Raw genomic sequence first — 16797 nt, 5'->3', positions numbered from 1 at the left:
CGTATGTTAATTTGCCTGTTTTGCTTGGTATTTTACCTTTAGATTTACTGTTAACTGCCCGTCACTAAAAAGAAATTATATGTTAAATCCTTAAAGTGACTTGTTTTTTTGTGAACTTGAGTAACTGGGGAAATGTTTGGAAAATGAAAGGGGCACTTTTAATCTTTGAAAAAGCACATTGACCTAATTCATAAGGCCATGTGAAGATTGGAGTTCTGCAAGCTGACTTGCCTTGACATTATTTTGTTTAAATGGCCTTAAATTAACACATCTATACTTAGATAATGAAAGAAAAAATATAAATGTATTAAAAAGTACACCTGTCAGCTTTTTTGGTTCATCTCTGTCAAAGCAAGTTCAATCGGTTTTACAAAGAAATCAATGATATGTATACTCCTAATGTTAAGACACTCTGGTTGAGATTCCTTTAAAGTAGGTTAATTTTTAAGTCAAGTAGCATTAAACATCTATAGTAGGCAGCTTTTAAGATGTCTCCCAATGATACCCACTTGCTGGTATCCATACCCTTGTTTTATGCCCTCTCATTTAGTTTAGCTAGATCTAATAACATACTTTTGATTAATAGAACATGGTAAAAGTGATAGGATGTCACTTCAAGGTTAGATTATAGAAAGATTCTAGCTTCCATCTGGCTCACCCTATCTTGCACTCTCACTCGCTCACTTTAATGGATGCCAGTTTGCCATGTTGTGAGCTGCCCTATGGAGAGGCAGGTGAATTGGGGAGAGCTTCTAGCCTACAGTCAGTGAAGAACAGAGTCCTACCATAACTATATGCATGAGCTTGGCTGCAAGCTCTTCTTCTCTGTCAAGCCTTGATGATAACAGTCCAGTTGACACCATGAAGGCAGCCTTGTGAGAAGCCCTGAGCCCCACTGTGCTAGATTCCTAACCACAAGAAACTGTGCAATAATAAGTGTAGGTTGTTTTAGTTGCTAAATGTTGGGGTCATTTGTTACTCAGCCAGGGGTAACTAATACAGTGTCCTTAAAAAAATAGATCACAAAAGACCCTCAAGTTTTGTGCTTTCTTGGTACAGCTTTAACTAACATTTCCAGATAAATGATTTAGTGCAGTGGTTTTCAACCACTAACATTAAAATCACCTGGGGAGTTTTTAAAACCACAAGTGCCTGGGCTTCACCCCCCAAAATTCAATTTGGATTGGTCTGGGATGGGTCCAGGCCTCAGTATTTTTAGGAATTCCCTCGGTAATTCCAGGGAGTGGATGAAGAACCACTGATTCAACATCAGTAGATTTAGTAAGCCCCCTCTGGGTGCCAGGTGTAGGAGCTATAACATTGAATGGGAAGTGGAGCTCACTTTTCATTCATAGATCAGAAGAGAGGATAAACATGTAAACAAACAATGAAAACAATGTGACAAATGCTCCAATAAAGTTATTTACAAGGTGATACAAACACAGAAGAGGAAACACCTAACACAGCCTGATAGAAAAGGTTTGACAGAGAAAATGTTATGCTGAAACTAAATGTAAAAGCTAGTTCACTAGAATAAGAACGTAGAGAGATAAACATTACAGGCAAAGGAGTACAAGAGTAAAGGGACAAAGTTTTTTGAGAATAAGCAGGGTGGTGGTATGTTCATATTTGAGTAATAGGACCAGAAAGATCCAGAAGGGTAGGGGAAGTGTTGACAGAACACAAAATTAGGATTATGGAGACCAGTTAGGATGACGACATGACCCGTAGTGGTGGCAGAAGGGATGAAGAGGAGAGGGGAGGATTAATTTGCTGACTAGGATACATAATGTGTAAGACTGGGAAACTTGCACTGAAATGCTAAGGGAGGAGCCCATGATGACTCCTGGGTTCTGGCTTGGCAATTGTGTGGGTGGTAGACTGTAACTTTGGCAACAGATATATGGGAAGCAAAAGCAGAAGACTGAAGGAAATGAACAGTTCAGTGTTAGACCTAAGTTTAAAGCTTCAGAAGAAACAACTGGTTGCAGTTGGCACTAGAAATGAAAACCAAATTGCCATGTCACTTGACAAAAGAGCACATCTTGGGGATGATTTTGTGTATTTGGAAATAATCGAGAACGTAGCTTCTGTTTTGTCTCCATGTGTTTTGGTATAGTCGGCTCTCACTAAGACAGGAATGATCTGGAGAATAGCTATATTGACTTTTAGAAAGTTTTCCATTTCACTAAACTAAAGAAACCTTTAAAATTACTCTGTATAAGTTGCTTTTCACCATTTGTGTCCACTGACTACAATTCACTCACAACACACTCCTCTCCTTATGTGCCTTTGCCCCTCTTTCCACTTAGGTTAGGAATGTCTTGGTTTGCCCAATTATTAGAATTTTGAACTGACATCAGATTGTATTGTGTCCTGAAGTGGAAAGGGTTTGGATGGTGACATCCCCATATCCTCATTATGATCTGATCATTTTTTTCCAGTTCATTGAGAAATGATTGACGTACATCACTATGTAAGTTCAAGGCTTACAACAGGATGGTTTGATTTACATATTTTGTGAAATGATTACCACAGTAGGTTCAGCTAACATCCATCTTCTATAGATACAATAAAAAGAAAAGAAAAAAAGCTAAAAATGTTCTCCTCTGATGAGAACTCACAGGATTTACTCTCAACAACTTTTATATTTTTCATACAGCAGTGTTAGCTACAGTCATCATGTTGTACATTACATCCCTAGTACTTATTTATCTTATAACTGGAAGTTTGTACCTTTTGACCACCTCCCTCCACTTACCCCTCCCCCACCCACTGTATCTGGTAAACACAGGTCTGATCTCTTTTTCCATTTTTTTTTTCTTTTTTAGATTCTGCCTACAAGTTGAGATCATACAGTATTTGTCTTTCTCTGACTGACTTATTTCAGTTAGTGTAATGCATTCAAGGTCCATCAGTGTTGTTGCAAAACTGGTAGGATTACCTCATTTCTTATGGCTTAATAATATTCCATCTATCCATTGATGAACATTTAGGTTGTTTCCATGTCTTGGCTATTGTAAATAATGCTGCTGTGAACATCTTTTTGAGTTAATGTTTTCTTTTCTTTTGGATGTATTCTCAGAAGTGAAACTGATGGGTATTGTAGTTCTATGTTTAATTTTTTTTGAGGAGCCTCCATATTGTTTTCCATAGTGGTTGCACCAACTAACGATCCACCAACAGTGCACACAAGTTCCCTTTTTTTTCACAACACCAGCTTTTGTTATCTCTTTATTTTCTGATGATGGCCATTCTCACAGGCATGAGTTGATATCTCATTGTGGTTTTAATTTGCATTTCCTTGACGGCTGGTGAGCATCTTTTCATGTGCCCGTTGGCCTTTTGTATACCTTCTTTGGTGAAATGTCTATTAAGGGGGTTCCTGAGTGGTTCAGATGGTCATGATCTCTGCGTCCTGGGATCGAGCCCCACATTGGGCTCCTGGCTCAGTGCGGAGTCTGCTTCCCCCTCTCCCTCTGCCTCTCCCACCTGCTCATGCTCACTCTCTCTCTGTGTCTCTGTCTCAAATGAATATATAAAATCATTAAAAAAAAAAGGAATGTCTATTCAGGTCCTTTGCCATGTTTTAATTGGGTTATGGCTATTGAGTTGTATGAGGTTTTTTTGTGTATTTTGGGTATTAACCCATCATCAAATAGATGATTTGCAAATATTTTTTTCCAATTCTGCAAGTTGTCTCTTTACTTTATTGATAGTTTCTTTGCCTGTGCAGAAGCTTTTTGATTTGAGGTAGTCCCACATGTTTGTTTTTTATTTTGTTGCTTGTGCTTTAGGTGTCATATCCAAAAATTCATTACCAAAACCAATGTCAAGATGCTTTATTCCTATCTTCTAGGAGTTTCAACTAGTTTCCTAGGTGCCCCTGCTCCAGGTCTCACATTTAAGTTTTCAATTCATTTTAAGTTAATTTTTGTGAGTGGTGTAGGATATGGGTCCAGTTTCATTCTTTTACATGTGAACATCCAATTATCCCAGCACCATTTATTGAAAAGATTGTCTTTTCTCTATTGAGTATTCTTGGCTCCTTGTCAAATATTAGTTGACCGTATTGGTCATTTCTTTTAATTTCAAAGGAGCAGTACATTCAGCTCAGTAGCTCAGTCTATCTAAAGCATGTTAACCCCATGTATCAGAATGAAGTTAGATGTTATTTTGAGTCCCTGACATTGTGGTCTGTGCTTTCCAGTTTCAGTCTACTCATGTGTTACGGGTACTTTTTTTTTTTTTTTTTTTTTTTAAGGAGTAAAGATATCTAGTTATGTCCATTATTTGCTAGTGATAAACTGACACTTTTGAACTTTTAAAACTATTTTCTTTCTTCTCTCGTCTAGACAGCTCATATACCCCCACAGGAGGCAGAGAAGCCATGGGGAAATACAACCGAATCTTATTGAGAAAGGAAGGGCTGCACTTTGTCTCATCTCAAGTCTGCCTTGAGGCTGGTGCAAAAAAAAAAAAAAAAAAAAAGTGCTGATGTCCGCATAACATGTATCTCTTAAGTAGATCAAACCTGTAATTCAACTTGGCTGCCTCTAAGCCATTCTGATTCCTGCCAACAAGAACATTAATGAACTTAGTATCTCCACAGGTTTATTCATGTGTAAGACCCAATTCCTATTCCTCTTCCTTGTTCCAGCAGCTGCCCGTGCTCCATCTGATAAAGTGGAAAGCTGGAATAGGTCATACAGATCTATATGATTACTTAAACCCCAGATTATTGTAGGCAGTATTCTATAATTCTTCTGTCTGGTTTTAGGATGGAGAATAAAGTTTCTAGGGCTTGGATTTGAAAAAAAAAAAAAAACCATATTCTAGTAATTATTGTCATGAAGAAATATTTTATGAAATTTGGCTTATTCATCCTCTTATTCTTCCTTTTATTCTCCTTTCGACAGTATTCCAGAACAAGTTGTGCTTCGATAGGTTTCCCCAAATGGCATGAAACTGATAAAAGAAGGGAGCTAAAAAAGACATGAACCTAATTAGACAAAAAATTTTAAGATGGGAATATAAAAGAACATAGACCATTTTTTCTTTCCAAGTTTGTCTATGTGCTAGAATCACCTGTCTTTAAAGTTCTAAAGCCCAGGCCACACCTAGATCAATTAAATCACACTTTTTAGTGATGGAATACAGGCATCAATAGTGTTTTGACTCCCCAGGTGACTCCAATGTACAGACAAGCTTGGAAATCACTGATCTAGACAAGTCTATTACCTCATGATTGCAAGAAAACATAGCTGTGGCTTCTCCTAGACTCCTCTCCTAGCCCTTGGTGGGAGATTCTCTGCTGTCCAACAAAAGTTCTCTATCAGTTTTGTCAACTTTCAACCTAAGCAGGGGCATTGAATGAGAGTGAAGTCAGTCTCTGAAAGGCAACACTCAACCAATCAAAAACCACAGATGGATATGAAATAGCTGACTGCAACTTTTTAAGTAATTTTTATTTGTTTTAATTGTTCCTGATAACATGAGTTTTGTGTGTCAGATTTCTCTTTTCCATTTTCAGACAGAGAGCTTCTTATGCAGTTAGTTTAGTAAAACTCTGGTCTACTGGGGTGATACTTTTTCCATGCTTTGGGTGATTGTTTTAGAATTCCTTCTTTGAGTTAGTCAACTTTAAACTATCTAATGCAGAGTTGGTATGGGTTGATTGAGAATTGTCTATTTTTGCTTAAAGAGACACAGTTTGACACAAAGATAAACATTTAAAATTTTATTTTCTGTGTATACACAGCACATTTCTTATTTATATAAGCAATCACTGGCTGTCCAAAAACTGAGGGAACCTTTATTTTAAATATAGCAACAACTGTTTACTCATTGGTGGTGAATTGATACCTTTTCCCAAAACTCAGAACCCAACAATTGTACAAAAATCACCATGCTGACCTATAAAATTTTGAAGTAATATTATAACCCAATAAAATAATGATTGTGCTGTATGTCTATATGTGTCTTGAGAGATATTAATTAAAGGAAATAAAGTTGCAATTGAAGCTGCTGGATGGTTGAAATTATCTGAATAAGTGTGATCTTGACTTTAATGAATTAACAAGCTTCTTGCTATAAGTATTTAATTAATTTTAAGCCATATTTGCTTTAGAAACCGTTTATACTTAATTTCTGGTCTAGTGTTCAATTAAAATCATCTGTAATATTATTTGCAGTCTCTAGATCCTATTCTTGCTTTGGTTATCTTGCTGCTTGGTCACTGACTGCTGCTGAGTAGTGGGAAAAGAAAGCATATGGCTGTGATCTTCTAATTCCTCATATGCTAGGGGGAATCTTTAGGGGAAAATTTTGCCTAGAAAATGCATGTTTTTCCCCTCAGATTTTATTTTTATTTTTTTAGACAGCAGAGGGAAGAGAGAGAGTTGGGGGAAAGGGGCATAAGGAGAGAGAGAGAATCTTAAGCAGGCTCTACGCCCAGCATGGAGCCCAATATAGGACTCGATCTCACAACCCAGAGATCATGACCTGAGCCGAAATCAGGAATCGAATACTTAACCGACTGAACCCCCAAGGCACCCCCTCAGATTTTATTCAATAAGGAATCGTTTGGGAGAGGTGGTTGAAATAAATGAGAACGTATGTTTGTCATTAAAAGCAAAAGACTGGACTGTTGCAGTTACTTTCTATAATCACTTTTTTTCATAGGAAGATTTTGGATAAATCATTATCAAGGAAGCTAAGGACACCTGTGTTGTATTGAAAGCACACCAGGCCATGAAATCGGAGGCCTGAATTTGAATTCCAGTTACTCACAAATGTAAGGTAATATTTTTATCCCTCCTCTGTTAAAATGCTTTCTCAATATATGAAGTTTACATTTTGTCCTGGAACATATTTTCTTCTCCATAAAAAGAGGTATATTCTGTACTGTCAGCTTTTATTTCATTGTACGTGAGGACAACCATGGTATTATATAAGCCAGGTGGTAATGAATCCCAACACAATGAGGTTTGGTTTTGAAATAAGTCTTAGAATTTATACTTGAATGTGAGTGATGTTTTGGAGAACTCTAATTCAGTGTCACGCCAAATAGAACAGTGATGTTGGGGAACAGGAGTTAATGGTTTTATAACTCTGTTATATCATGTTCTTACAGTATTTAGTTATATTTGGGGAAATATCCTTTGACCCATACTATATTTGAGCCATGTAATGGGCTATAATGTAGATACTACTTCGGTAGAGTAATGCAGCTTCATTATAAGATTGCTTTATATCTCTTTTTCCTTTCCTCCTTGGAGAATCTATCCCTCGTATGAGAGGAGTTATTAACTCAGGAGGAAATAAAGCACCAGCCTGAAAAGAGATGCCCATTTACCTTCAGTGTTTATCTTTGCCAGGTGATAGACAAATTATTATTTTGCCTTTAAGGCATTGATTCTGAGTGTTAGATTAAATAGACAGACTGTTGACCACATGTGACTTAAGCAGTACTGTTGGTTATTTTACCAAGCTTTGAATCACAGTTTGCTTGAAGAAATCTATGCTGTGGATGAACCTTTGGTAGAGATCAAGAGTGACCTGAATTGCCCTCAACATTGTTTATACCACAACATTACTTGTTGGGGTTGACTTTGGAAAATGACATTTAACTTCTAAGAACACAGATCAGATTCAGGTATTCTTAAATGTAAAACTGATTTTCACCTACCCAAGAGCTATAGAATAAATCCTGATCACAGACAGGAGAATAAAGTTGCCCTACCGATTTTTCTGTGTTCCTTTTAGGAAATCCATTCTGGAGCGTAGAGGTGGGCAGTTGGTCAACCCATTTTCTTTCTTGTGTGATATGTCAGAGTTTGAAAATGTCAGTCTGTTAACCAAGACTCGTATTGGGATCATTGCTGAAGGAGGCTTTGAGGATATCATCATATCACCAGTATTTAGATGTCACATGTTTTTTCCAGGCCAGAAGAAAAGGTAACATAGTTACCTGTTAACCAACTAATTCGGGAGCATGGAGGAAAGAATAGGTTGATTTGGGCCAAACTCAGGTCAAATAACTTGTAGGCAGACATGGCTGAGTTAGTTCAGTGCGGGTTTTTTGTTGTTGTTTTTCAAAGAAGCAGACTTTCTAAAGATTAGAATCAACATTACTGGTGGAAGCAGGAAACTAAGGAGCAGGCCATTAGGTGTAAAATCAAAGTACAGCTGCTTCTGTGTCACAGCTGTAAGGACAGAATGATGCTCATTTTTCCTCAAGTACTGCTTCTGCATAGTTGTATCAGCAAATTATATCAGTAGACAAAGGAGAGACTAAGAATATACGTGCAATTCCACTGTCGGCCAAAAAGCCACATAAGTCTTTCACATTCTCAAATAACATTTGTGACAGGGAATAGTATTCTTTAGTGTACTTCTAAACCCTCTTTCATTTTCTAAGTTCATTCGCTTTTTTAATATTTGCTCAGCAGAAGAGGACAGGAGCAAGAGAAGTCTAGTATAGAATCACTGTGCTTTTTTTCCCCCTTGAAAACAATAGGTTTTAGTGAGTATATTATATGCACACATATATGTATATATTGTATGTATTTAATATTTAGTACCATAACCCATGGGGTTTTTAGAAGTATTTTACTGTGAAGTATGATATTCTTAGTTTAAAAAGTGGTAGTATGACGTCTACAGTTTACAAATGGTTGTAAGAATAAGCATCCCTTGTAACTGCCACCCATGGGGGGCAAAAATGTGGAAGAATTTGACCAACATGTCAAAAGCCTTGTGGGTCCCTTGGCAGTCACAACCTTCTCCCCACACTTGTCCTGTCTTCTCTGAGAAAGCTCTAGCTTTCCTTTTTTGGTAATCATTTCCTTGCTTTTCTTTATAGTTTTACCACTTGAGTGTGCAGCTCTATGTACCAGATACATCTAAGTAGTTCAGTGTTGTATGTTTAGCAACTTTTTATAAATACAATCATACTTGATATATTCTTTAGTCTTGCTTCTTCCATTTGTTATCCATGTGGTTGGATGTAGCTGCAGCTTGGTCATTTTCATTGCTTTGTTAGTAGTCTGTTGTGTAAATGTACCACAGTTTATTTATCCATTCTGTTGTGTTGGATGTCTGGGTTGTCTGCGCTACGTACCTTCTGCAGATAATGCTGCTATGACTATTTTTAGGCTCTCTTGGTGCACATAAGACATATATTTCTGTTGGATGTAGTCCTAGTTAATAAATATTAATGATGTGACAGTGGACAATTAAACTATCTTTTTCTAGATGGAAATTTAATGAGCCAGTGATTTAATGAAGGAAAGAAACCATTCTTTTGGTTATTTTAGGGTGGTAGGACAGAGGTGGCCAGTTCCCTCCAGGTAAATGAAAAATAGAGTATCCAGGATTTTACCTTTGTTTAAGATTCATATCTGCAAGTACATTTCATCAAGAAGATAAAACATTTTTGTTTTTAAACGTCTAGTATTATTTCTAGAATTTTAAATTAACAGGGTGAAGCAGAGCAGAGAATGTATCTTAAATTTCTTCTGTGTTCTTCAGAGAGACCATGGCATTGCTAAAAAATGTTAAGTCCCTGCTAAATATATATTTCCTCAGTAAGTATTCTTTGGAGTAAAATTATTTGTATAAATAGGTATAATTTGCAAGGGACAGTCCCCTAAAAAGGAGGCAGGAGTAGGTTGGTTTAACTTAAAACTGTTTGTTTTGAAAGCCTCTTTCCTGAAACAGAAAATAATAGTTTGGATGATCTGCTTTCTCCATAATTTTTCCTACTGCATTCTTACTAGTCCTAAGTACAACTAATATTAGTGTATTTCTGAAGGTTTTTTTTTTAAATTATAATATGGATCCTTTGCCTTTTGAAATGGAAGACAAAATAGACAATACAGTACGATGCAAGTGTGTCACTTGTGGTAGTCCTGTGCTTCAGAGCGTATGTCTTTTAGGGCTTGTCCTGATTTCACCAGTAAGGTCGGATCATGGTAAATTGATTTCAGTATCTTCCTGTTTTTATGGGTTTCATTCTACAGCTTCAGTGGAAGAGTCAGAATGATGTTTGTCACACTATTCTTGGTTAGCTGAAATCTTGTTCCTGTTTATAGGAAATGACCGTTGGTCTAATCCTGTTAGCACAAACGCTTTATAACTCATCCAAGAACTATTCCAAGTGGTGAGGAAAAGGCACTTTAATTTAAAAATTACCTATCCAGGATCTTGTGATTCTTCTTGTGAATTCAGCATCCTACCCACACCACAGTTCATTTTGCTCCTTTGCTACAACAAATCTGTTTGAATTCTTTTTTGCAATGAAAAGATTCTTTTGTCTTCCTTAGGGATTGTAACTTTCGAAAGGCACTCTTAAATATATTACTACCTTATTTAAACTATTTGCTTCCAAGATGTGCAGTACTTTGCACAAAGAATAAGCTACTAATCCCCTGGGCATACAAAAGGAAAATGCTCTGCTGGGTTTCCCGTTTTATTTTGTTTTTCTGTGGTAGGTTTATGACTTGATGCCCAGGTTTTTGTAGATTCACCTCTCACAGGACACAATTCCCTTTAATGTGTTTTCCATGCTTATGGAAAGAAACAGTGTGTTAGTATATTAGTCTGTTCAGGTTACTATAACAAAATATCATAAACTGGGTGACTTACAAACAGTAGAGATTCATTCCTCACAGTTCTGTAGACTGGGAAGTCCAAGATCAAGGTTCTGGCAGATTCACTGTCGGGTGAAGGCCTGCTTCCTAGTTCATAAACAATTTTCTTTTTGCTATCACCTCACATGGCAGAAAGGTGGGTCTGTCATAAGGGCACTAATCCCATTCATGCAGTTCCGTTCTCATGACCTACTCACCTCCCAAAGACCTCACTTCCCAATATCATCTTCTTAGGGGTTAAGATTTCAAAATATGGAATGTGGGGGGACATGACCATTCAGACTGTAGCACCTAGAAACACCCGTAGAAATTTCACTTTTACCACTTGTCTTTCTCTTGGAATATGGAGACAAGCCTCTTTAATGCGCTCCTATGAGTCAAGTGAAAGTTGCTTTAATTGATATCTTTGTGGTTTCTAAATTTTTTTGACAATTTATTGTTTTTAATCGTCTGGGATAAACATTTTAGATTATTTTATGAAATTAAGAGATATTAGGGTGCCTGGGTGGCTCAGTCGGTTAAGCGTCTGCCTTTGACTCAGGTCACGATCCCAGGGTCCTGGGATCGAGTCCTGCATTGGGCTTCCTACTCAGCGGGGAGTCTGCATTTCCCTCTCCCTCTGCCCCTCCTGCCTGCTCCTATTCTCTCTCATGCTCTCTCTCTCTCTCTCTCAAATAAATAAATAAATAAAATCTTAAAAAAATGAAATTAAAAGATATTAAAATCAAAGAATTAGGAAAGTTGCTAAGAAAGGTTACCAGTTTCTGCGTTGGTGGTATACAGTTATGGTGGTATAGTGTATGTAGGGAGGTCTGTGAGTAGAGGAATGCCATAGTAAAGGTGGTATTTAAAGGAGACCGTCCAGCCACAGGCCAAAGTCAGGAACAGCTACCCTTCCATGACATTGTTCCAGACTGCTGTAACCTTGCTGATTTTTCAGCCTCTGTGAATAATTATACAGTATATAAGCAAGAACAGATGGGTGGGTCAAAATAAAATGCTTTTAGCACAAATACAGAATAATTTACCCTGATAGGAAAGCAATGATCAAAATTTACATGAAAAAAAATTTTGGATATGGTTTCTTCCTTGGAGTTAGAACTTTTAATATGTTAATGTACATCTTGAAGGTATAGAAAGAGCCTTATATTTCAAAGGATGCTAATGTTTTATGGAACAGAGTTTGGGAAACACTGAGTTAAACTATAGCATAATGTATTTAGGTTAGAGATAATTGAAAGTTAGAACATACACTAGCACTGTGTAACAAGAATGAGTATGAGTCCACTTTTGCATATCCTCAAAAACAGAACCTGGTTGTCTATATTTTACTCCCTGTAAACCTACGATTTTCAACAGAGGCTTCCCTTGACAAGGTGGTAGCAGAATTTCAGTTGGATTTTGTCAAATAGTTTTTCTGCGTCTGTTGAGATGATCATGTTTACTTTTTTGTTTGTTAACATGATGAATTCCAGTGATTGGTTTTATAATGTTAAGCCAACCCTACATTTCTGGGATAAATCCCACTTGGTTATGATGTACTATCCTTTTAATATTTTGTTAGATTTGATTTGCTAAAATTTTGTTTAGAATTTTTATATCTATGTTCATGAGGGATATCAGTTTTTAAGTTTCTCTCTTTCTTCATACGAGCGGGAGGGGCAGAAGGAGAGAAAATCTGAAGCGGACTCTTGGCTGAGCTCAGAGTCCAGGCTGGGGCCGGATCTCACACGACTCAGAGTTCACAATCTGAGCTGAAACCAAGAGTTGGATGCCTAACTGACACCCAGGCCCCCCCAGTTTCTAAGTTTCTCTTACTGTAATATCTTTGTTTGATTTTTGGTGTCATTGTAATCCTGGCCTAATAGAATGAGTTTGGAAGTATTTCTTCCTCTATTTTTTGGAGTAGTTTGAGTAGAATTATTATTATTTCTTTATTAAGTTTTTATAAGAATTTACCCTGAAGCCTTCTGGGCTTGGGATTGTCTTTGTTGGAAGGTTGTAAACTACTATTTCCTGAACAGATTACAGTTTATATCATTACCCTCAATTCTAGTAATTGATTATTTCTATGATTGATTATTATAATTCCAATACCACAAAGTCGATTTTAGTTTTCATGTTTTCCATGTTTTGTAGCCCCCTTCTCTGACAATGAAAAATCTGTCTCCTATTGCCTTTAATATATTTATTTATTTTATTAACTCCCCTCTATGTAGTAACCCATCTCCTTTGCTAGTGTTGCCCCCTGTCCCATGCAAATCCCCTCTTCATCCCGCTTGGGTTCTGTCACCCTACCCAGGGTCCCAGTTGCTACCTCCTCCCCCAGACCCCACCCCCTGTAGAAACCCTCCTCAGCCCACCCAGGCTTTGACGGCTGTGCCAGACTACCTCGTTGCATGGATGTTTCCTGCTTTCTCTTCTCATTCACTTGTGAAATTGTTCCTGCCAACTGAGTCTGTTTTATTCCATTTAAATGTAATTAAATTAATACTTAATAAGTCTAAAAAGAACTACATTTTTAAATGAACCCATGGTATATCAACACTCTAAAAAACGTGTTAGTATTAACTGAATTGCCGTAGTTTGCATTCTGGCTCTGCTATTGACTGTGCAGCTGTAGACAAATTAAGTAAACTTCTCTGAACTTCTGTTTCCTAATTTGTTAGATGAGGACAAATAATTACAATGATGATGTTAGTAACACGTGATGCCTACTGTGCACCAAGTGGTGTGCTAAGGGCTTGACATCTAATCTTCAGAATGGTTTTTTGGAGGAAATACTATTATTATATTCATTTTACCAAAGAAAAAAGCTGTCATTTAAGGGAGGTACCATTATCTTCCTCATTTTGCACATTAGGAAATGAAGCACACACACATCAAAAAAATATTCACACAGTCATGTAGGTAATAACTGGTAGACTTGGAAATTAGCTGCTGTGCCTCCAGAAAGCAGTAGTGCCAACACATATGAAAATTCCTAGTACTAGTGAGCCACAGTAAATAATAATCCACTTTAACGTGTACAGTGATTAACTATAATAGTCTAAATCAGTATTGCCAGGTCTGTGGCATAGAAAGAGTCATGATACTGCCCGATGAGAGTGAGGAGGATGATGTGTTTTTAGCTTGAATATAAATTAGAAGTAATTTTTGTTACTAGACAGAGTTTAAAATCCTCTCTTTTTATTCTATTGGTAAAGGAGACATTTTTATGTAGAAAGAAGACACAGACTCAGAAATAGTTTATGTGCTTAAATCTGAAAGGAAATTTCAGATGAGAAAAGATGTTTTCAGTCAATAGAAGATGAGAAAAAGAATTAATGGTACCCCAGAGATAAAAGAATAAACAAAGGACATCAGAGCTGGAGAAAGTAGCCCAGTGGTTGCAAGTAGAACAATAAGGACTTGACAAGCATCTATCATTCCAGTCCTGCATTTAATAACAGCCCTAAGCCCACAGATCCATTAATGTTGTGATGAATCTGTGAACTTGGCACATGATAGGTGCTCAGTATATGTTTGTTGAATTGATCTGACAATCCTTTAAAAAGCTTAATTTGAATTTCCAGTTAAAGGCACAAACCTAGGGGCACCTGGGTGGCACAGCGGTTAAGCGTCTGCCTTTGGCTCAGGGCATGATCCTGGCGTTTTGGGATCGAGCCCCACATCACGTTCCTCCGCTATGAACCTGCTTCTTCCTTTCCCACTCCCCCTGCTTGTGTTCCCTCTCTCGCTGGCTGTCTCTATCTCTGTCAAATAAATAAATAAAATCTTAAAAAAATAAATAAAAAATAAAGGCACAAACCTAAAATAAAGGAGAGAACAGGAAGGAAGATAACAGTCACAAAATTCTGAAGGCTGGAAAGCATATAGTTATCGACCTAGCAGACTAGAGAAAGCAGTCCTAAACTGGCAATAAGGAAAGCTGAACAGAAACCTAATTTACATTGCAAAATCCCCCAAGACACAGGTATCTTTGGAAGGCAAGGGTGAATATGGGGTTAAGGCTTCTCTGACAGTGTGTTAATGAAGCAATTATTCTTTTATTCCTTTCCCACTTTGCACAGCAACTTCCCCTGACCTTCTCAGCTCCCAGGCTGCTGGCTGTCAACCAACATGCAGCTGGCAGAAAAATAGAAATCTTCTCTGGGGGAGAGAAAAGAACTAAGATCCTGACATCAGGAAGTCCCCAGGGAATAGAACTAAGATCTTGACATTGAGAATCTCCCAAGGAATAGGCCCAGCTAGATTGCCCTATAATGAAGACTACAGTAAACAAGCTACACATACATGTGCAGAGTTACTAATGTGCTTTCTGGTGGACAGCTGTTGGTTTGAGCAAACAGCCAGGGAATACCCAAAGAACAAGGAAAACCTCTGCTGTGAGTGAGTGAAATGTTGAGAAAATAAGAGAAGTTGTTACATTCATAAAAGAAGAACAAGATATTATGTTTAAAAAAAATTCATAGAACAAAGAAACAAGCATTTGGAAATGAAGATAGCAGATATGAAGGAAGTTTAGATGAACTAGAAGATCAATACAGAAGGTAGAATTTAGGATTTTTGTCAGAAAGTACAATAAAAAGACAAAGATACAGAAAGTAGGAGAGAAAAAATAAGAAAATAAGACAACCAATCCAGAAGATTCAATACCTAAATAATAGGGTTTCCAGAAAGAGGACACAGAGAAAATGGAGGGCAGGAAATTACAGAAAGGAATTCAAGAAAATTTCTTAGAACTGGGCATGCTTGCCCAGCACAGCGGTCTAAAATAGACCCACATTGTATCCTATCATGGCATTTCAGAGCACTGGGAAAAAAGAGAAAATCCTACAATCTCCAGAGGGGTGGGAAGAGAGGTTTCATACCAGTACCAGAATCAAGAATCAGAATAGCACCAAACTCCAAATATAACAGTAGAAGCTGTAAGACAATGAAACAGTGTCTTCAAACTTCTGAAGGAAAATCATTTCCAATTTCAATTCCATTCCCATCCCAGAGTGTGAGGGCAGAATGAAGATCTCTCAAAATCTATCTCCCTTGCACCCCTTCTCAGGAAGCTACAGAGGGATATGTTTCATCAAAACAAGGAAGTGAAGTAAGAAAAGACTAAGACCTAGGATCCAAGAAACAGAGAGAAAAGGAGAGTATGTAAGATGGGTTGATTGGAGACCTCAGTGTGACAGCTGTGCCTGGAAAGCAACATGTCCAGGATTGAACACGTCACAAGTTTCCAGGAAGGAATTCTTCAGGAAGTTGAAATTGTTGGATTATCTAATTTGAATATCTCAAGAGAAAACCTGGACACTTTGGGAAGGATTTGGATTAAATTAGCAACAAGCCCATCAAGAACTAAGGAAATCTGTAAGAAGACCTTTTTTTTTTTTTTTTTTAAGATTTTATTTATTTATTTGACAGAGATAGAGAGCCAGAGAGCACAAGCAGGGGGGAAGGGGAGGGAGAAGCAGGCTCCCTGCTAAGCAGGGAGCCTGATGCAATGAGGGGCTTGATCCCAGGACCCTGGGATCATGACGTGAGCCAAGGCAGACACTTAACCAACTAAGCCACCCAGGTGCCCCTATAATAAGACCATGGTTAAATTAAGAGAAAACTAAAAAGCTGTGCAGGGCTTATTAAAATTAAGAATTGTACTCATCAAAAGCAAGTGAAAAGATAGAATCCTGAGATACTCATAATACACATAAATGACAAATAATACCAAGAATATATAATGAACTCCTAAAAATCAATAAGAAGACCACAAACAACCCAATAAAAAGTAGCCAGGAAATATGAAGAAGTATTTCACAGAAGAGGAAATTACATGTGGCCAATAAATGCAAAGAGATGGTCAGCATTATTGGTGAGCAGGAAAATGCAAATCAAGACCACAATGATATAGCCATTTCATTGGCAAAAATTCAAAAGTCTGGTAATACCAAATGTTGGATAAGATATAGATTCATAAAATCTTTTTCGTATTGCTGGTGAGATTAAAAAATAAAAATGCTTTGGCATTACCTATCAAAGTTGGGGGAGAAAAAAAAAAAAACAACACATACTTGTGACCCAGCAATCTTCTTTCAGGTGAAAAGAGAAAGCTAAAATATATAAAGTAAGAGAAATGCACAAGAAG

At 37.3% G+C, this 16797-nt stretch overlaps 1 long non-coding RNA gene across 14 annotated transcripts in view; it reads left to right on the top strand.

The window, feature by feature from the left end:
• Nucleotides 1-16797, top strand: part of LOC123790166 (uncharacterized) — a 129364-nt gene that overhangs the window by 12798 nt on the left and 99769 nt on the right. For 11 of the 14 annotated variants that reach the window (XR_015724507.1, XR_015724512.1, XR_015724514.1 and 8 more), the window contains exon 2: nt 6685-6801. The exons of 1 other annotated variant lie outside the window; for it this stretch is intronic. This is a non-coding gene — a long non-coding RNA (uncharacterized LOC123790166). Of the gene's footprint in view, nt 1-2831; nt 2935-6684; nt 6802-16797 lie in introns of all 14 variants that reach the window. 2 more of the 14 variants (XR_015724510.1, XR_015724505.1) reach the window with 2 other exon arrangements.

Source organism: Ursus americanus, chromosome 5 (genome assembly GCF_024610735.1).
Source record: "Ursus americanus isolate L20-20 chromosome 5, mUrsAme1.1.p, whole genome shotgun sequence".
NCBI classification, from domain to species: Eukaryota; Metazoa; Chordata; class Mammalia; order Carnivora; family Ursidae; genus Ursus; species Ursus americanus.
Note: the sequence above shows the minus strand (reverse complement) of the source record. Positions and strands in the feature narration are given on the sequence as shown.